Source organism: Anser cygnoides, chromosome 7, assembly GCF_040182565.1.
Source record: "Anser cygnoides isolate HZ-2024a breed goose chromosome 7, Taihu_goose_T2T_genome, whole genome shotgun sequence".
Classification (NCBI taxonomy): domain Eukaryota; kingdom Metazoa; phylum Chordata; class Aves; order Anseriformes; family Anatidae; genus Anser; species Anser cygnoides.
This window is the reverse complement of record NC_089879.1, coordinates 8,617,346-8,638,831: the sequence shown is the minus strand read 5'-3', so window position 1 is coordinate 8,638,831 and position 21,486 is coordinate 8,617,346. Positions and strand designations below refer to the sequence as shown.

Below are 21,486 nucleotides of genomic sequence, written 5' to 3'. Positions count from 1 at the left end.
AGATACAAGTAGCACAGGATCTACCGAATTTGTTAACCTTTAAATATTACCAGAGCTGGTGCAGTCAAAGCCTGCAGGATTTTGCTGGTTTGGTATGTGATCCAATTGGATTAAAGGGTATTAATGCTCGGAGAAGTGAATCTGTCACAACTTGTATGAGCCCTTTTGGCCTAAACCCATATGTTCTTGGTGCATCCTTGATCAGCTGATGTTCTGTCTCAAGGATGAGCAAGAGGATTGAAGAGCAATTTAGGAATCAAGTGAAGCGTGTGGTGGATTAAAGTTTTCAGGTGACTTAAGCTTCTTGGGAATGCCAGAAAAGCAAGAAAGTATGAAAAGTTGAATTTTACAAGTTCAGACTGGTTGCTGGTTTTGCTTTTGGAGTCAGATCAATAAAGATAAAAAGATGCAATGCATCTTAAAATTTAGTATTTCACCAAGTGGAAGTGCTACTTAAATCGACCTTGCTAAGATGGTGCATATATTCTGAACAACATTTCATTAAATTCCTGTACGTTACTATAAGTGCTGCTGGTGGTCTGGAGTCTGCTAGGATAGCACTGTGGCACTGACAACTTTGTCGGTGTTTTGCTACTTTGATGAAGCAGGTACATCTTGCTCCTCTTGCCTTTCTGCTCTCCAGCATCGTAATTCAGCAGGGGTTTGTACGGCTTTGCCACTCCGATAAAATATTCTACATACTGAAAACTATTGAAGCACCCGCAAGGGAGGAGCCCCACTGCAGTGTTAGGCAGTAGGAGCATGAAGAAAAGCGTAATGTATTCTTAATCACCTTCATTTTCCAAAAAGGACCTTGGTTTATTCTATGTATTCTCTGAAATAACTGGTGTTGGGGGGGGGGGGGGTACCCTCCATAGAGAGCCCTAGATGGCAACTATAAACCCCCAAATGTGTTGCCTTAGGGGCAGCAAAAATGAGACATTTGCATTATGTGTACAGTATCCCCTACCCCAGCTTGGAGAGAGATTTCTGTATTTTCTGATGTCTCCATACGAAATGGAGACATTTTGGATGAAAATGTGAGTCATTGTGCTGAGTAATGACAGATAACAAGACTACAGGAAGTTCTGGGGAAAACGGCAAAAGATAGTGAAGTGCAGCAATTTATTTAGGAGCTAAGGGCAACGGGGGTAACTGCTTTTTGCATAGTGAAATTATGGCTCAGGCTTAGTGGGACACTTCCTCACAATAAAAAGATTTGAAAGCCTTACACATTAAGACTGAAGGAAATACTGAACCTGATTTATCAGCACGTAATTAATGAGGTAATGTCATGGAGGAAAACTGATACCCCTGATCGATGAGAGCTTCCTGACTGAACGCTGCCAGGCTAGACGTGGAAGGAGCCTGTTACCCGACACATTTTAAAACCAGACTGGACAAAACATTGAGTGTTGTAACAGGAAGCCAGGCTGTATCAGAGAGGAGATGAACTGAGCGTGTATCCCATTTACCTCCTCAGACTCCCGGCTAATTAACGGCTCCTACGTGATTTGTATTTGTTCCACTAGAAAGCGGTGAAATGGACTGATCCACTTGAAAGTCTCCTGCAAATGAGGAAAGTTGCTGCAATCTGAGAAAAGCAATTTTCAGCCTTCCAAAATGAGACTCGCTTACATAAAAACCTCTTTGCAGAAGCTGCACCCATTACGAGCAGCGGGGGGCACAGCTTGATGAGCTGGGCCAGGAGCCCCCCATGCTGGGGCACCTCCGAGAGAAGAAACAAATTACCTGTTCTCTGGATCTTCATTATCCTTTACTCGAGAAAGCCACTTGTACCTCCCTCATCTCCGCATCCACAGGAAGCACCTGTCAAGTTTGTGTTTCTTAATTTGGGTTTATTTTCTCGGTTATGAATTTTTATTTCCTAACATTTTTGGAGATTTCTATTTTTATTATTAGCAGCAAGTCTTTGACACTGTGCATCTCTCCAGACAATTTTCCTTTAAGCTTCCTGTAAAGGACAGAAATCTTCCTATTGCCTCTCTTGCCTCCCAAGACTCACACTCTCTTGCCTTGTTAATTCCATCCTTTCAGATCCCTGGGAATATTTTCCTTCTTGTCCTTCACCTTGGGAGTTCTGCAGTCAGCAGTTTGTTCAGCCCAGCGGGCACGGCGTGTTAAGGACATAGCAGACAAAAGCAGCGCTGCCTCTGTCCGTGCAGCTCCAGCTGCAGGATCCCTTAGGAAAGTCCTAGCTGCATAGTGAGTGTGGCTGGGCGGGTCGGTGAAAACCCAAATGTTGAAATCGGTTGGAATTTGGCATTCGGTAGAAATGATGCAGTCTTCTCTCTCTGCTCAGCAAGCTGATTTAGGCATTTCTGATAATGCGTTAAAATTTTCTAGAGAAAAATAGGAAGGCAAATTAGCAGAGAAGAAAAAACTGGGCTCAGGAGTTTCTTAATGACGCTTGAAGAAAACTGGATAGCTTGGTCGTGTTTAAAGGAAAGATGTGTAAGGAGGTTCCCTCTGTTGATTTAAGGAGCATGCCTGTACACGCCACGAACTGGAGCTGGGGTCCTGTACCTGCAGCCTTGTGAGGGTCCCAGGCAGGGCCCAGCACCTCTGCGTCCTTCTGGCTGTTTTTCATCGAGAACTGAGGTCCTGGCTAACACTGAGCACTCGTGGAACACGGTAATCATAATAGCTTGGTATTGGCTTCACCAAAGGAGTAAAGCATAAACCAGGGAGAAGAGAAGCATGTTTTATTCTGGTTGCTAAACATGTTACTGCTTTGGTGGTGCTTCTTTGTTCAGACAAACCTATTTAACACAAATTCCTAAGGAACAAAAGCCTGAATAATGTGGGATCAAAATTCAGTCCCCCAAACCACCTGGCTTTGCTTACATAGGCAAAAACTTGTCTGCATCGTGTAAGATGCTAATTTAAGCCGATGATAATTGAAGTGTTACCCTCTCATTGCCATTTGCCAGAATGCAGCCAGCCTTGGTCTTGGTAAACAAGACCTCCCATTACCAGCCTGGAATTTGGCTGTTCCTCTGCTCTGACTTTTCACTCAAATTTAGGAGGAGTAGTACCAACACGGGGTGAAACGTGCAACAAAATTGTATTAGCTTTAGCATGCACTTTCATGCTATGTATTATGTCTGCTTCTCTGGAGCCATGATCTCAGCTTGGATCATTAAATAAGGAGTTGGGTTAATATCAACCAACAAATCACAATAAGCCTTGATGTTTCTAAGATGGGAAATGTGCAGGAAACCAGATTTATCAAACCCTATTTTTACATTCTACAAGATCAAGAGAGAGCATAACCCCTATTTTTTTTCCTTTTATAATTAATTCCAAATGTCAATTTGATCTACTAATATAATTCTAATTGCTAAATTTCTAAAATAAGGTTGCCTTTTTGTTTCTAAATATCAACCATAGAGAATAATGAGAAAACACATGCCTTGATGCGATTATATGTGATCTGTGCTACCAGTCAGCCAGTCCTGCAGCTTGGAGCACACTTTCTCAGTCTCTCAAGTGAAGCTCTGGCACAGTGAGCTCTGAGGAAAGGAAAGCTCTAAGGGGAAAGCTGTAACACAAAAGTTTGTCTTTCACTTCTGAGGTGGAAAATAGAAATTTGTTGCTTCCAATCATTTGGGATTATGGTACAGCTGACAGTGATTCACCATTCTCCGAACAGCTACACTTCAATGTTGATGCTTATCCAGTAAACTAATATTTACTTATTTAATTTTATTTCAGACAGAAGCAAAGGGATGGGAACTGCAAATAATGTGATGCTAATAATTGCAGTGATTGGTACCATTTAAGTGAATTTTTCATAGTACCTGAGCGCTCGGATTATTTTTTACTCCTAGATCACTGTGGTTTGTTCTGCCTTAGTTATTGTTAATCAGTTTGATGTCCATCCACACACTGTGGTGGTGTTGAATACCTGAGCTACTTTGTTGGGTTGGTGTTTTTGAGTGGCATATGGTTTTTACCCCATATGACAGCTAGATGAGTCAGACTGTTAGTAGAGGAAGCTGTCACAGAGGAATTACATATGCCACGAATGCCACGAATGTGCAATCCAGACTTCATTTAACTTTTATAAGTACAAGCTGCATAGGTGTAATTCGTCTTTTCAGCTCTTCCTGTATTAAACTGTTTGGCAGAGGAGGGCTTGACTTCTTATTCTGGATTCGGTTTTCCACAGAAGCTTTGTGTGCTTAGCAGTTACACCAACAATTATCAGAAGTAAGTAAGGATTTACAGAGCAAGCTGACCCAGATGCCATGTGAAGATCTCCAGGCTGAAACTGAAATCAGATGAAGAAAACTCGCACCGTCATGAGCCAAGGTCAGTCTAACTTTGTAACTCACCTACTACAGCAGCTAAAGATCCCTGTTTATAGCTTCATATTACTTCAGTACCATTTATTCCAGGGGCTCCCTGAAATTTTATAAGCACAGCCAAGGAGGCACCGATCCCCCATGTGGTATTTGATATGGAGTTGTTCTTCATTAAGCCAGGTGAACACAGACCTCCTGATGCCGGGCTGATCCCTGGGCCTACAGCTACCTTCCTCAGGCTGTGAGGCTGGGCAGGAGCAGGGTCACAGCTGGATGGGAAGCAAACAAGAGATGTAGTAGCAGCACAGCAGAGCGGCCCTGAGGCCCTGTAACACGGCATTGCCACTGTGGTAACAGGCCACGGGCTTTGTGCTCGGTTTGCAAGGCCTCGGGGCTGAGGCCTCTCTGAGCTCCTCCCGACCTGCCTGCGGCCTTGTTTTAATTTGGGTTAGCTGCAACACCAACTGGTCTTCTCACCAGCTGGCCGTGTTTTCCTTGGCTTGTCATAGCGGTACTACCACGTGTAGCTCTGCACTGTTGCGTTGTGACAGGGTGTGGAGAAATACGGGGCTGGTCGGATGGCTGAGGCCTCGGGAGCATGAGGGTAGAGGAGAACCCGCAGGGAAGAGGTGGGGAGCGGGCTCAGCACTGGAGACCCCGTGGTCTGTATGGCTGTATTATAACTATGACCTGAAATACAGAAATCACTGATTTTTTTTCTTGTGCCTAGACAAAATTCTTTCTGCAATAATCAGGTCTGGACTGATAGTGGTTCTTGGAACAGACTTCAAAGATTTCAATTCTACTTGAAGTAAATTCTTGGCTTTATATATCATATCAGGTGTGTTTCCTCTTTGGCCATAAAAAAATTTGGGGTTGTAACAGTAAAAAATACACTTCAGAACTGCAAAGAAAAAAAAAGGGAAAGAAAAGAAAAAGAAAAGAAATAAAAAACAAGTAACAGGATCAAACACAGCAAAAAAATTCCATTCTCTTGTGGCCAGGGGAAAGATTCTGACAAAGCAGGGACAGAGACTCCTGCCTGCCCATGACAAATGTCATCTCTTTTATTACTGTTCTTGACCCTGATACACACCATGCTGTGGAAAGGCTCCTCGCGGGTTTTTCCTGCATAAGAAGAGTGACATTTGATCTGAAGTCAGTCTGGAACTGAGACTGGGGATGTGCACAAGCCTGCTGGTAAATCTTCTGCGATGTTTAAATGGTGCCAAAGTCCCCGTTTGGAGACTTCAGCTGAGTTCAGCCACATCATGCCCATTAAAGAAAAAGGAGAACACCTGAGTCCTGCCTCTGACCACGCAGCGTCTAACAAAAGCTCCTTTTCTTTGTTTTGAATCCAAACATCTCTGCTGAAGTCAAATCCTACTCTGCGACTGCCTCCAGGTTTAACCAGGATAAAAAATGACCACCCTGACAGTCAGCATGAACAGATTGCAAAAATAGAAACAGAGAATTTCATTCGGATGCTCACCATTATTTAATCCAGCAACCAGTGGACATTAAAATTTCATTTTACCAGCAAGTATTTTTCTTTGGATTGAGTCCCGAATAATTTCATTCTCTGGTTATTTCGTTGTTTCAGTGACAACATACCCACACAGTAATTATTCTCAAGGGGGGTCAGCGTGCGTGTGGGAAACAGCATTCATCAGTGGGTACCATTCTTAACCATCCATTTTTCTCTTGGTTTCCTGATTCGCTGTTATGAAGCATTTCCAGGGAGCTGATACTCATGTTTTAAACCATTATGTTTCCTACCATTTATAAGCATCTCTGAGCCAGAAATCATTTAGCGGCTGTTGCTGCTGCATCCTTCAGGGACAAAATGTTCTAAAGAGCTAATGTTGCTCTTTCATTAAGGAACCTATTCAGAACCACAGAGAGTGATTTTGACAGTGCAATTGGTAGTTGCTCTAGGGTAGAAGCTTGACAGGAGTCCTATTTTAAGTGAAATGAATGTATACTGTTTATTTAAAGAAACAGAGTCAGCCCCAGATTTTGGTGTGCATACATAAGTACATACCTGGGTGCCTCCTGCCTCTCTAGATGGCACAGAATTGTTCTGCTCAATACACGAACAAAATCCATTAGTATGTCTTAGTGTGGTTAGCTGTGGGTGGAGCAGGAGGAGTTTCAGTTCTTCTGGTGGCAAAGCTGGTTTTTAAAAGTTCCTGTCTGTAGCTGCTTGGCATCGTGTTTTCCTCTTGCTGAAAGGTAAATGTATATACACAAGGATATTCCAGGGGTCATTGTGACACAGCCCAGGAAGTTCAGGTGGCCAACTCAAGCTCACATGCTGCTGCAGGGAGGTGGAAGCATGAAGCAGGGTGGCAACGGGTGGCACATCTCCCTTGGCTTCACCAAGAAGGAGGGGAAAGGAGGATGGCCGCATGGTCAGGCCCTGGCCCGGGCAGCAGGGGGAAGCTGGAGCCTGCCCCTGGCCCTGTGCCACCACCGCTGCTACTCCAGCGTGGGAGCAGTGCCGCCGAAAGCCCCTGCAGAAGGGTGCAGTTACGGCTCATTAATGCAAGATGGCAGAAAAACAAAGCGTTGTTATCAGCGCTTCTCATCTCTGTAAGTGCCACTGCACAGGTAATTGCAGACTTTCAAAATTAGATCTCCTGGCAGTGCTGCTGAACACATATGCTTGTGTCTTAGCAAAATGTTCTTTGCAAGGCCTTTGGAGATGAAAGACAGGCTGGGCTTGATTGGAAACCAATTACCTGCTGCTGTGGGGACCTTTGAAAACTAACAGGATTTTTATTTCCATTATCCTTTGATCCCCAAAATGAGCAATATAAAGATAAAGAAAAACAGAACAAAAGAACAGATGTATCAAGTAATGAGTACAAAGAGAAAGGGGGAATCTGCCGGTAGGTTACGTGGATAAATAAATAAAAAATCAAATTGCTGTATTAGAACCCCCCGACAAGCTATAAGCATAAGCAATGTATCTTTCAGCTATGTTTGTAGCTCACACCATCACTCAAACACAGAGCTGCAGTATGGATTTACTGTAGATGGCCGCAGGGAGGATTTTTTTTTTTTGTCTCACGTGCAGCAGGAATTGCAGCATTACTTGTGCAGTTGATGCTACTTCAGGTGCCATCCCTGCAGCAGCGTGTTGCTGCACCTTTGATGTCCTTATTGCCTAATTTCTATAGCCTTTCTCCTGGTTCGGCTTCATGTTCCAGGAAGGATCCAATGCTGTTGAGTGTGCTTTGCAGCCCCAGCTCTGACTTGTTATTTCCTTGCTGCCAGCAGACTGTGGCCAAGGGAAGCAGCTGCAGAGCCATTCACTCCTGTAGCATTTCACCCACTTCTATGGCCCCGTTACTTTAATTTTAGTTTCGCTGTCTGGGGTCAGTCCAAAGCAATTAACACCGAGCATCTGAAATCCGATAGGGATTTAAAGCACAGGGTGAGTGGCTGCCACCTGGTGAGAGGAGGAGGAGGAGGGAGGGGAGGATGAATGAGCTGGACCTTTTCCTCTTTCATCCGGCACACATTAGTGGATCAATGACTGAAATGGATGAGGGTGCTGCTGGAGTGTCACGGCACCGTAATGATGTAGATGCTATTAATGGCTAGAAGCCCCAGCCCGGAAATTATAGTGGAAGAAATGGAAAAATATATATATTTCTGAGGGCTCTGAATTGGTGATTTGAGGATCGTAATTTAGAGCTGGCTCTCATATCTCAGAAAATGTCTACTGCGCACATTTTCAGAAGTTCGTCTGTTAGTTAAGAAAGGAATAAAGTCAATAAAGTGTGGGTGGCCATGATTCCCCTTCCATGCCCTCTCTGAGGAACGGCACAACGGTCAGTGAAGGTGGCTCTCCTTTAAGTCAAGATCTATTTCTTGCTGTTTGCAGTGAGGAAATGTACCTTCAGCCCTCTGGCTCTCTGGATTGAGAGCAGACGTGCAAAATATTGTAGTTTATATGGCCTGTGAACTCAGTGTATTTCAAGATCAAATTCCCATGACACTGAAATCACTGGCAAACCCATGGTTACCTCCAGGCAGCCTGGATCTAGACACAGTGAAAAAGCAGAACTGACCAAAGCAACCCCAAAGTCTCACAGCAAAAGCACCTTTTCTTGCAAATTTGTTTAAAAGGACAAATTTGCTGACCTCAGCTCCATCTGTCACCTCAGAGAGGCCATACCCTTCCTCCAGCAGCCTGATGGATCTCAGGATCCAGCGGGTCTTTTCCACATCGACTTTCTTTGCCCTTCCTACAGTAATGAGGGAGGTCAGAGGGGAGAGCACGGAGCAGGAGTTTAGCTCCTTCCTCACTGAAAATGATGCAAAGGAGCATGCCGTGCTTCTGATCCATTAAAAGCAAATATACAGGAAGAAGAAAGAAAGAAATCTATATGGGGAGTGCCAGCCAGCTTTCTGCTGCCTGCTCGGAGGCTTTTCAATGTGTTTCTGTGGCAGAGGCTGCCCCTTCTGCAAACAGGCAAGGGGAAGGCACCCAGTATGTATGAAACAACTGACCACACCACCCAAAGATGACAAGGGGCCCTGAAAAGCCATCCGCACCTACATTTGACAACAGTTGTGGCTGCTGAGGTGAGGGGCACCCGGCCTTTCATGCTCATGTGAGGCTGCTGGGGCATCTGCTGGTCTCCACTTATAGCCCTGTCTGCCTGCACCATTAATTCTTCATGGCTCCCTTAGTGGAAACTTCAGCACATGGCAAAAAGGAAGGGTTTTCTTGAATTTCAGATTTGCAGCATTTTTTTTTTGTGCTTTGTAAATAGCAGAGGCTGGCCGATAAGGCAGCTCCGGGTGGGCCAAGAGGGCAGAGCCTGAAGTAAACAGCAGCGGCTGATCAGGCATAAATATTTTAGAAAAATGGGTCAGTACAAAAGCCTTAGCTGCAGCTACTCATCCTGAGGGTCAGGTTGCAAAAGCCTCCTCCTCGCTCCCAGTGTCTGCCTCCCTGACTCGCAGATGCGGTCAGATCCAAGCAAGGAATAAATTTCAGGGGCGAGGGAAGTTGGAGAGCGATTATTTACTCTGCACTGAACCAAACTGAGAACAGTTCTGGTACCTCTGCCTCCTCACCGGCTAATTAAACTCACAAGGCCAGTTCATCGTCAGTCAAAGGCTGCGAAACCTGTTCATTGCCGGGCAGTTTTGCAGCTTTTCAGTCAGGGGCAACATATAGCACCTCTATTACCCTGCCGAAGTGGTTCCTGTAAGCCATGTCCTGCGAGGCTTCGTGGACCAATGGTGCTTTGTAGCGGTAACTGGCACAACAGCAGCGTGCCCCTTCTCTAACAGACTGGTTCATAGTGGATGCTTCACTGCAACTGGCATTTATCTCAAAATATGCGTTGTAGGAGAATCTCTCATACCCTACCCTCCTGATCCAAAGCACGAATTCAGTACCCCAGGGATCTCAGCTGTGCCAGTTCAGGAGGTTCCTCCCCACGGCCCCAGCTCCTCCATCCCCCGAGCAGGCCCAGCTCCTGCCCGGAGTCCATCTTGTGTGGTCTGTGGCACCGCGGCACAGCCGCGTTGCACTGCGGGGCTGACAGCTTGGGGATCCAGCTCTGCTGAGGTAAGAACACCTTCTGGCACGGGCACAGGCTGCCCAGAGCAGCTGTGGATGCCCCAACCCTGGAGGTGATCAAGGCCAGGTTGGACAAGGCCCTGGGCAACCTGGTCTGGTGGGTGGTGTCCCTGCCTATGGCAGGGGGGTAGAATTAGATGGTCTTTAAGGTCCCTTCCGACCCAAAGCTTTCTATGATGGCTGTCCGGCATAACATCATGTATCATCTGTTTTCCACATGAGAAAAGGAAATGGAGCAAAACCACAAGTTCTGGGTGTGTCTGAGGGCCCCTGGGCTCCTCTTGTGCCCTTGGGAGCTCAGACAACCTCTGTGCATCGCAGCCCAGAGACAAAAAAAAATCCCCACCGTGTGCCTGGAAGGACAAATGCTGTCACAGCTGGGAGGTTCAGACACTTCCCTGAGGGAGTGTGAGGCGTTTTAGAAGAACTTGGTAGCATATTTAGCGTAAGGCTTCAGAGATAAGGAAACCTCCAGCTGTCTGGCAGACAGGGCGGCCACCACTGGCGCCCAGACCCAGCCAGCTGCACGGCCTCCGCCTGCCCCTCAGGAGCCCGGTGTCACTGACTGACCAGCGCCTGCGAGCCGGCCTGGCACCGAACACCGCTCCCCCGGCCTGCACGGCTCCCTAACCTATATACACTAAATGCCTATTCTATACATCTCTCCTTAATTCTCTTCTATTTTTTTTCTCTGTCTCTCTCTGTAAACTCACCTGGCCATGTTTATATTCAAGATACACAAACACGATAGTGTTAAACTCCTTTGTGGGAGCTGGTTTCATTGCCTGATGCATCTGGAGAAAATATATTCAGAATATGGATTTTCCTTGTCAGACCCACTGTTCGGAGATGAATTATTCATCTTTGTTTGTACATGTTATTTATGAATTTTTAATTAATAGTAAAGACAATAGCAAGCAATTATTGTACTTTCTTCTGGCCTTTTCCACTTAGCAAGGGAATTGGAAAAAATGAGGTTAGCATATTCAACAAGATTCAGGAAAATTTAACTAGGAGAAAGTGTTCCTTCTGACGTTGTGCAACTCTTGAGGTTGGTTTCATTTCACATAGAAAATAAAAGTAAATCCAACATGTAGTATTTGAAACTGTAGGGATAAAAGCACAGAACACCACAGGTCAGCTGTGAGGATGTGACACAGTTTTAAATTACAAGTGCAAAAGAAGCTGAAATGCAAAAGAAAATCTTGAAATTAGAAAGAAAGAAAAAGAAGTCTTGAAGAATTCAAAGTCACTATATTGCAGTTCTCAGAACATCCAATTGCTCTGTAAATATTTCTTAATTAAAGGCACTTAGATTGACAGCAATATTTAACCGCAATTGCACTGGAACTGCACCACTACCTGCTGTATTAATTCCAGATATCACAGGAGAAGCAAACTGGGAGTAGATCTGGATTTACATCCTGATCAAGAATTTATGGTGCGGGTCCAAAAGCACCTAGACAAAGGACAATGCCAATTTATCACAAGGTCATAGAGACCTTTGCCTTGTTGATTCATGTTCTCTGCGCCCAGCCTCGCAGAAGACCTGTGGGAAGGCCAGCTGTTTAGTCTGAATGTCATGAAGAAGAATGAAGCAAATATGGTGCCCCCTTCAAATTTTAGCTCGCTAGAGAAATCTGGTACTACATCAAACGGGTATTTATCTTGGATGCCGAGGGAAAGGAAAGGCATTTTGGTGCACGGACTAGTGGCTGAGTGGGAAATCTGACATGACTGCATAAAATGGACTTATGGTCTGTAGCAAATGAAGGTCTGTCAATCAGACAAAATGTCAGACTCTGCTTAACGAAATGGGCTTGTTTATCACTGTAATTATGTGGCCTTACAATGATAAGGTACTGCATATACATGTCTTACTCTGTGCCAGGAACTGTTCTGCAGAAACCCAGTAAATTTAATTACTAAAGGAGGAAAAATAATCCTCTGTTTCATGATCTATCCACCCCTGCAGTGAATACTCAGGGGAAATTCCCACTGAAGCCAAGCAGATGGTTCCCACCTTGTTGTACGCCCAGCTTATTTTCTTTTAAGCTATGAGGTGGTTTACAATGCCATTTTTCTCTGGAGCTGCCTTGCATTTGGCAGACTTCTCCTGAGTGCGTGTGAATTCCCTTTTATTGTATATATGAATGAATCTTTTTTTTTTTTCCCCGCAAAGAACAAATCCCACTTCAGACTCACATAAATGAGGACATGAATCAGACAAGTATCTAGTCGAAACACGCTTTCACCAAGATGACTCCCATTGACTTCATTACAAGGGAGTCAATAATCAGCTTTAATGTCACTGAGCCACATTGTCTCTGGTGTACTTCCAGAAACATCCGTATTGACTTCTTCAAGATTTGTCTATAGACCAGTGTCATGTACTTCTGATTCTGAGCAATCTCTTACTCCCTTTTTGCATGGATATGTAAGTTTGCAGCAAACTTAAACAGATGCTAGGCGGAGGAAGGAGCTGCTTGCTTTCTCTGTGCCTGCTGGCAGCCTCCATTGGTGCTGGCAGCAGGATGAAATATGGCTGTGATATTCTCCAAAGCAAACTTTTTCCTTGTGTCAGAAGCCAGCTCAAGCCCTCTGCACCGCTCAGGGGACTCCCCCATCGCAGAGGTGTGGTACCGGCTTGTTCCCAGCAGCGCAGTAAATCTCTGCTCTTTTCCTCTCATCTCAAAAATTTCCAGGCAAGGGGGGGGTCTCAGAAGAAACATCACATGGGTTTTGGAAAACTGATGAGCACTGATGATGTTTCTCAGGAAACTTTCCTTTAAGTCAAATCTTTGTAAAACTAGATGTGCCCAGATTAAAGGATAAACCTAAATTGGCAGGTGCCTGGTTGGGGAATGGTGTATACTTTATCTGATTTGAGACTATGTAGCTCCAAGGAGTTCTTTAAAGAGAGATAAATCATTAATCCCCACAATCAGTTCAGAGCAGCCAGAAAATAAGATAAAGTTCCTGTGTCTTTGTGCCACGTATACCTGCGGGCATCTTCTAACAGATTTCTCTGCAGCTTGCATTCAGCTCTCTGCTTCAGTCAGAGATATAGAGGGAAGCTGTGTTTGAACGCAAAGAAAATAGCTGAAATCTCTCATGAGATGTAATTTAAAATGGATGTTCTTGGAAAAAAAAAAAAAGTCATATGCAAGCATTACAGCATATTTTTTCTCTGATGCCCGTTAATGGGAACACACAATACCTGGATGACTTAACCTGTGACCATTATTTATTGCAACCCATTTTTTCCCCAGAGTGAATGTCTGAATTCGAACCTTCCATTTATCGCTAAGTGCACTTCTGGGAAGGGTAAAGAGAATGGCGAAGGCTTGGATCCGCAGGCAAGCAGCACACGGCAATCAAACCCAGCAAGCAGGGAAGTGGCTCTAAGTGTCCTCTCTGCTGCCTGTGCTGGGCTGGCCGTGCAGGCAGGCCCCGGCAGAAAGAAAAAGACCCCGCAGCCTGCTCGCTCCCCTGACAGTTTGCTTCAGTCACTCCCTTTTAACCGTGGAATAAAGAATCCTCTTGCAGGCTTTGGGGAGAAAAGCCTTCCCCCAGGAACAGCTCCAGCTCGGTGATGTGTGCAATGCAGTGATGTGCCACAGCATCCTGGATGCAGAATTACTGTGAGGATCAAAGCAAGTTTAATCAGCTCAGCATTTCGTGAGTGTTTGCAGCCCCTCCTGCCTGTCTCCTTCACTTTGGATGGCAACGATGCAGGGAAAACCAGTACCAGCTGTGTGGCCAGCCTTCCCCCAGGCATTTCGCCCTCACCCTTCAATGGGAAGACAGATGGAAATGTGAATCAGGAGCGATCAGATCTTGCCAACTCTACCTGTTGAGGGAAGGGCTTCTGGGGGGCTTCTGTCTGTTCTCAATGCAAGTGTACTGCGTTGCTGCCAGCGTCACCCGGTGAAGGATTCAAGCAGAACTCTTAATTCTCACAGAAAGCACAGTGTTCAGCATTAAAAGAGCTGGACTTTGAAGCTAAATCTGGATGAATTAAGAGCACAGAATGCTTCTGAAGGGGAAAACAGATCTTCTTTTAGTTGTCTGAGACATTAAGCCCTATTTAAAATAATGAGGAAAAAAGTTTTGCAGGTCTTGTTCAATATAAGTTGCTATTCTAGGCTTCACCCCTTCCCCGGCTGGTATTTCCTGCTCTCCAAAATGCAGAGGGAAACTTTGGAGTTATTCAGTGGGATCTGTTTGCAAGGGGAGCCCTTACCCGGTGCTGTGGGGGGACTTGAGTGGGTGGCCGGGGCTGCTGTGGGGATGGGGCTGCTGAGGGGCGACCGGCGAGGCTGCTGGTCCAGAGACCTTCCTCTGCCGTGCCCTGGGCGAGACGGATCTCAGCTCCATAGGCACCTGCCTTCTTCCCTGCACGCCAGGCAAATCTTCAGGAACTGGAGCTGCCTGCTGTGGAGCAGCTACAGGAGCTGGTTTGCCACTGCTGAAAAATAACTTACTAATCTGACTAAGAAATCGCTGCTTTCTTTCAGCGTCCCTCCCTCCCACCTCACTGAGCGGGCAGGTTCCCGTGTTAACTTCTGGAGTTGCCGTCATCTGCAGCAGTTCTTCCCAGCTCTTCCCCCTTAAGCTCTTTTGGACAGAGATGACTGTGAGCTCCTTGCAGCTCATTCACCGGGGCTCTCAGTTTGGCAGGGTTTCAGGCTGATGCCAGGACAGCCACGGCCACGGGATTATTTTTTTTAAGGACGTTTAGTTCCTGCCATCTGTTTGTTGGCTCAACTCTACAAAATTTAGATTGTGTTGCCTTCCCAAAGTTGTTTTTTCCCCCTTGGACCGCTGTCAGGATATGCAATCTGTCTCGGTGAGCGTTCCAGTCAGCACTCGAGGTACGATAAAATGCCTTCAACTCTTAAACATGTTACTTTATTCGTTAACAACACACACTGATAGCGACGCACTACCGTGCATGGCACCTGAAAGGCAATGAGTACCAAGAGGCTCCAAACCTCTGATGGGCAGTTACTGTATTTTAGGAGTAACGTGGCAGCATTTTATATGCTATTCCCTCACTCTGGCCTTTCAGAGCAGGTCGTTTGGTCAAGTCGGTGCTGTCGGTGCCGTCACTCTCCCGGCCTGGGGCTGTCCAGGCGATGCAGGCGATGAAAACGCAGGGGCAGCTGCGCTGCCTCTGGCTTCCTCCTGCTCATCCGCAGGGCGGTTACACCCCAGTTCATCTTTGCCATTTATTTTTCCCTCGGATGTTTCGATGAAATCTGTGCTTCTTTTCAGATACCACTTTTAAGAACAGGCCATTCCCAGTGACAACCCTAGAGGTATGACAGGTATGAGAGGTATGAAAGTATGATTTCTCACCTGGTAAACAGATTATGAGCCCACCTACACTTAAGGTATGATTTTAGATTCTACTTGATGGCTGGACTATACCTACATTTATATTACACCTTTAACCTTACAGAGTTTATTTTCTTTAAAACCCTAAAAAATACTACATTGGTAGTGTGTTTCTGGATGAGACCCATGAGAAAGAGACATATAGTTTATAAAATGAAACCATAAAAACCTAAAAATGTGGGAGAACATCTGGTTAATATCTGTGTTCTATTCTAATTGACAGCTTTAAAAAATACTGTCTTAGCTAGAAAATACAATCACCCCTTTAACAAAACAGATCTTCCCAGTCTCACTTGATTGCAGGGCTCACGTGTTGTATATACAGCTGAAGTCCAACTAAATTATCTTTGCTTTTAGCTGACTGCAGTACTTCTGCAGAGACTGATGATAAATCTGCAACAGATTAAAACTGGATGTTTTCGGTTTCAATAAAAATTAGTTATTTTTTTAAGTGGGAATAACAACAAAGAGGCACCAATTAGGCAATGTAGGATTTAGATAAATTTAAGGTTACGACAGCTGTCTTGCCCTCAGCCAGTATAATGAATAATTTAGAGCCAAATTTAGGGTCACTCCAGCACTAAAGTATTGCATTATCTAATTTCTGTTGTTGCTCTGAAGTGTAAGCAGCAAGCTTATTAAATATGAATGGAGTAATCAGACAAATTCTATGACTGTGTGCATGAGCTTCTCATTAATGTTTCACAAAGAAGCTCCAAGAAAGACTAAATAGACTGCACTGGATTTAAAAGTAATAAATATACTCCAGAAACAAGTAACTTAATGACCTTCCTATGAACTCAAGGACTTAAACCAACAGGGTACTCGAGCAGAGTATCTTTACTTAAGCAGTAACTCAAGTAAATCTCCTTCTGCACATCCCTGGTCACCTCTTGTAGATGATCTCTTGCCAAAATATCATTGCTCTGGTACCATCCACTTAGTGCTCATGTCAACGCTACACTTGCACGCTGCTAGTCCTGGCCATCACCGCTCACCATGACCTTGTGACAACACGAGATGATTACCGTAAACTGTAGGGATGGCGTCTTAGTAGGACACAGAAGGTACCTTCAAGCCAAGTTAGCAATTAGGGCATGGTTTCGAGCATCCTTTTCCTCTCACTGACTTCAGCAGATAGCACTCCTGGGATCAAGTTCTTCAGCTGTGTAAGTGAGTACTGCTTCAAAGTGAGCTCCTGAGCTAAGAGAAAAAAAAATATTTTGGCCTTTTTTTCAGCTTTCCAGGAAGGAGGCTTTCAATGTCTAGCAGAGGAAAACATTCTCTGTTTTAGTTTATTTCAGTTTTAACAGTGGAGATTGGATGCAATGTTCCTTTCAGAAGTGGAAGGTGAATCAGGATACTATGAAAAGCATGGTTTTCTTTCCTCATCAAACATTTTAAAGAAAGGCTCAAATTAAAGGAAATCCATTAAAAAAAAATAATCCAGGTGGGCTTTCTAGGTGGTATTGGATTTATAGGTGCAGCAAATGGAATCCTTTTTTACTAGCAAAAATATTTCTGAATAAACTTCTCATTATCTTTTCCCTGGTGTGATTACTATAAAAAGCAAACAAAGTCAATTTGTCCATCTGTCTAGAGAATATCCATACAAACCTGGCCAGATAAAGAAAGAATGATAAAAAATATTATGAAAATCTATAAGAAACCTGTCAGAAAATTGACAATACTCAACTCCATTTTCCTTTCTTATTAAAAAAAATAATAATAATTTAGGACTTTCATTGTGACAGGCAAAAATATATTCTGACCTTAGGGTTGTTCATAGTCCGTGATCACGACATGAGATAGGATAATCTGGATAGAGTAGAATAATATTGATCCAGCTATGTCAAAATATTTATTTATTCACAGCAACATAGTAAATATGCAGTGTCATTTTAATGATTGCAAGCCAGAATCAAAAGCAGAGTGTTCACCATCTTTAGAATCTCTTTATTTTTAACAGGGTACCCGACAAATCAAAGTCTTTTTCTCTGCCATTTTAAGACTGTCTTTATGAAAATAAAAAGCAGACATTATCAATTTAATCTTACAGGTGGCAATTAGCATCTTTACAGACTCTACAGCCTAAGCAATTAAAAGTTGAATAATTTATGGTAAATGGAAAAATTTCTGTTAACAGTATTATAACGTGCATTAGAACTACACTTCTCTGCCTGGAGCTGCTCGATTATTGATTCTGGAGCTCTCATTAGCGATGCAGTTGGCAGCCCTCACCCGTGGACAATGGCTACTTTTGTTTGTTTGCACTTCTGAATTAATTGGAACTAATCCGTGGTTACTTGTGCTTTTCCAGGGTGAGAGCCTGCCAATAAAAGGGGACGGAGGAGGTGTGCTGTGGTAGTTCTCATGCCAGCAGGACATCTTCCAGGCAAAATGTGCCAGAATGGCCACTGGCTCCCCCTGCCAGGGCATACAGCGGACACCTCCGGCCTCCATATTCACTCCTGGGACAATGCATAGCAAACCCACAGCTTTGACCTTCTTATCAGAGGCATTTGCTTGGGCTGGTGAGGTACATAAGAGGTGAAGGGAACTCCTTGCAGTATTCGTTCTTGCTCTTTCCATAAGCATCTGCTGCTAGTTGAGGGCTGGGGACCTGAACCGACCCAGTTGCTCGTGCAGAGAAGATGGCTGTGCCCCTGCTGCAGCCCAGGCACAACAAATCTGAACGGTAGCACTGTTTTGGGAGAGAATACCCCCCTAGATCAAGGCTTCAGCTTGCTTATGTGAAGAAATTACACAATATTTATTTAACTTTGATGTGAGTTTAATGCTAGATATAGTGTCTTTTTTTTTTTTTCCTTCTTTTTTTTTTTCTTTTTCTTCTTCTGGAGATACAGACTGTTCCCTCTATCAAATGAGGTGAGGAAAGACGGTCATCTGAGGTGTGGGAGCTCAGGTACTGCACATCCGTCACAAACCACGAATCAGTCTGTATGTGTGCTCACGGGGTGAGAATGGGCCACCAAAGGGCTGATTATTATCTCATTTATCTGGACATGAAAATTGTACAAAGCCAGGTGAGAAAACAAGCACAAATTTGAACTACTGGTGAAGGCATAAATCTAATTTTTTTCTGTCTCCTTCTATCTTCAAATCAAGATTGAATGTTTTGTCTAGAAAACACACTTTAATTCAACTCATATTGCTGAATTTAATGTAGCAGTGGCAGCTTCTCAGATGTCAGTGTCTAAGTCTTTTTAACCTTATGTTCTAAATTTACAGGGGGGCAGTGTGGACTTGAATGGTCTGCATAAACAATCCCTCATGTGCTGCATTCTTCCGTATGAACATCTGGTGAGTCTTTCGTCATTCCTAATTAGGATGCAGATTCTTGGAAAATTAGTTCTTTGACAGCAACTCTAACAAGCAACTGTGCAAATTTAAACAAGAACTGAGAATCCTACTAAGGCTTTTATTCAAAAAAAAAAAAAAAAAAAAAAACAACCCAAAGATCTACAAAATATATATTTTTTTCCCCTCATCATCACTGAGTCTTCTGATTCCAGACCATGCTCTGTCATTACACCTGGACATGTACCAGAGATTAAAAGTGACTTCCCACTCCTTAACAGATATGTCCTCACCTACTAAATGCAACAGGCTCTTTAAGGAACAATTTAAATCATATCTATATCATATTACTGCATAGCTCTATGGGTGATTTATGACCAGTATGTGGTCAGGAAGAATTGCTGGTATCTTCTTTAGTTAACTGCCAGGGGTGCATTTCACATTAAGAAGGAATAACTAAAAACATCTGAATCATGCTGTGTTCATTTAGGGTAATGAAGCTGGGGAAGGGTCTGGAACACAAGTCTTATGAGAAGCAGTTGAGGGAACTGGGGTTGTTTAGCCTGGAGAAAAGGAGGCTGAGGGGAGACCTTATCCCCTGGCTGAGGGGAGACCTTATCCTGCTCTACAACTACCTCAAAGGAGGTTGTAGCTGCATGGGGGTCAGTCTCTTATCCCAAGAAACAAGTGATAGGACAAGTTGTGCAAGGGGAGGTTTAGGCTGGATATTAGGAAGAAATTCTTCACTGAACGGGTTGTGAAGTATTGGAACAGGTTGCCCAGGGAAGCAGCTGAGTCACCATTCCTGGAGGTCTTCAAAAGACGTGTAGATGTGGTGCTTAGGGACATGGTCTGGTGGCAGACTCAGCAATGCTATGTTAACAGTTGGACCTGATGATCTTGGAGGTCTTTTTCAACTAAATGATTCTGTGATTCTGTTCAGTCCAACTCAGTTTGGCACTACAAATCTGCAGTAAATCAGCTAACCAAAACCTGCTCTTACCTAAACCATTCTCAATTGAAAATAATCCCTCTAATATCAGAGAAGTCAGAATAAAGATGGAAAGAAAATATTCTTAAAAATAAACAGAAACATAGATGTAAAATTTTAATTGGTGTAAACCTAGACTACTGATCTTGTTCTGAACAAAATAGAAAAATCTGTTCATGAAATACTTGCAGTTTAGGAACCATCATGGGAACAATGACTAACAAAAATTGCCAAACCTAGTGCTAGTATATGTCATGGGTAGTTTTATCTTTCCCTTGCATGCAATAATTGATATTCTTTTTTTCAAAACTGCTGCAGTTCAACAAGATGCTGAAGAACCTACTTTTATTGTAAAGACCCACTCACACACAATCAAGTACGTGCTGTGTGCCCATCGGAATGGGATTGAAAGAACTAACAAGTTGAAGAGTTATTTATCAGCGCCTTATTATCCAACCAGATGGAACAGTTAGAGGAAAAATATTAGATGTACTTCAGGCTTGAACAGTTGCTATTATGGACAAAACTCCCCTAGCTGACAAAGGGAACAGTTCACATGACTAGGACCTAAACTTTCAGACAGCTGCAAGTCTGTTTTCACAGGAAGAACATGAGCCATGACTGACCTCCTTGCAATTATCTGCTCTGATTTGGATGCAGACAATAAAGCTGGAATCATAAAGTGATTTGCTGAACACAGATACAGAAATGGCCTTCTGCTGATGAATCTACTTTAAAAGCTGACATCTAGCATCATTTTCTTCTGCATTCTGGTGTGTAAGCATTGCTTCAGAAAAAGCTCATCTAAAAGCAGACAAGGAAGTAAGCATCTTCCTGGAGAAGGAAGTGTTGCATCTCTGTTCTGCACAAACAAGTAAAGGATTCCTCCTCTTCTGCAACAGCACTCATCTGCTGTTTGCACATACTAGAGCTACTATTATCTTCCACATTATTTCTTCTCTATAAAGCATAATCACCAGATCCTCAAGGCATCACTTTGTGCAGTTCCAGTGACCTGCATGGAGCATTTGGCCTGTCCCTACCCGACCTACCATGCTTCATGCATAAAGCAACAACGTCCTTTCAACCTTTTACTGAGTCCCTTTTTTAAAGTTGCTAATAAAATCAGTAACTCTAATCATGCTTTTGGTTGTTGTGGATCCTGGCTTGGCTAGGAATCGTTGGAGATAAACATCTCATTTCAAATAGGCTACTGAGCAGATGGTAATGACTTTTAATCACTAGCAACACGAGGCAAATCTGAAATAATGCCCTTGAGACGAACAGTTTGGTACATCATTCCCACCATTTCGAATGCTGAATAACCTTGCCCCATGAAGCGAGCCATGTGTGATTTATGTACTCATACTTCTAGCTAACTAAAATACTGACAGTCATTAATAGTCTTTCACATTTCTTGTTTTGGGCCCTTATCCAATGCCCACTGAAGTCAAAGCAAACCTCTTCTTTCTAAGCCTTCAAAGACTCCATCTGCTGCAGTAACAAAGAGTTGGGTTTTAATTGCTGATGCAGAAGTCTGGGAGACCAACAAGAACTTGCTGCTCAGTCCTAAAAATGAGGGTAGGGGGTAGTTTCTTTAGTCAGTTGAAACCCGTCTCCTCAAATAAAAAAAAAAAAAAAAAAAAAGGGGGCTTTTTGTAATTTGTGGAAACAGTACCAGGGTGAGACACTGACCTTCAGCTCAAGCCCTTCATCTGTGGTAATTACAGTAGACAAATCATTTTAGACAATTCTCAGCTTAGGTCAGTCCTTTAAAAGGCAGTACACGGAGGTGTAGCACAGGCCCCATCCACTGCTGCAGTATTGGAAAG

General features: G+C 43.8%; 1 long non-coding RNA gene across 2 annotated transcripts; it reads left to right on the top strand.

Moving 5' to 3' along the window:
- The first annotated feature begins 14,260 nt into the window (after window positions 1-14,260).
- Window positions 14,261-19,247, top strand: LOC106031910 (uncharacterized). Of its 2 annotated transcripts, none has more exons than XR_010832774.1 (3): window positions 14,261-14,816; window positions 15,220-17,881; window positions 18,595-19,247. It is a non-coding gene; the product is annotated as an uncharacterized lncRNA (long non-coding RNA). The 2 variants fall into 2 exon arrangements; XR_010832775.1 differs by having other exon boundaries at window positions 14,261-17,881; window positions 18,595-18,666; window positions 18,879-19,247.
- Window positions 19,248-21,486: the final 2,239 nt, after the last annotated feature.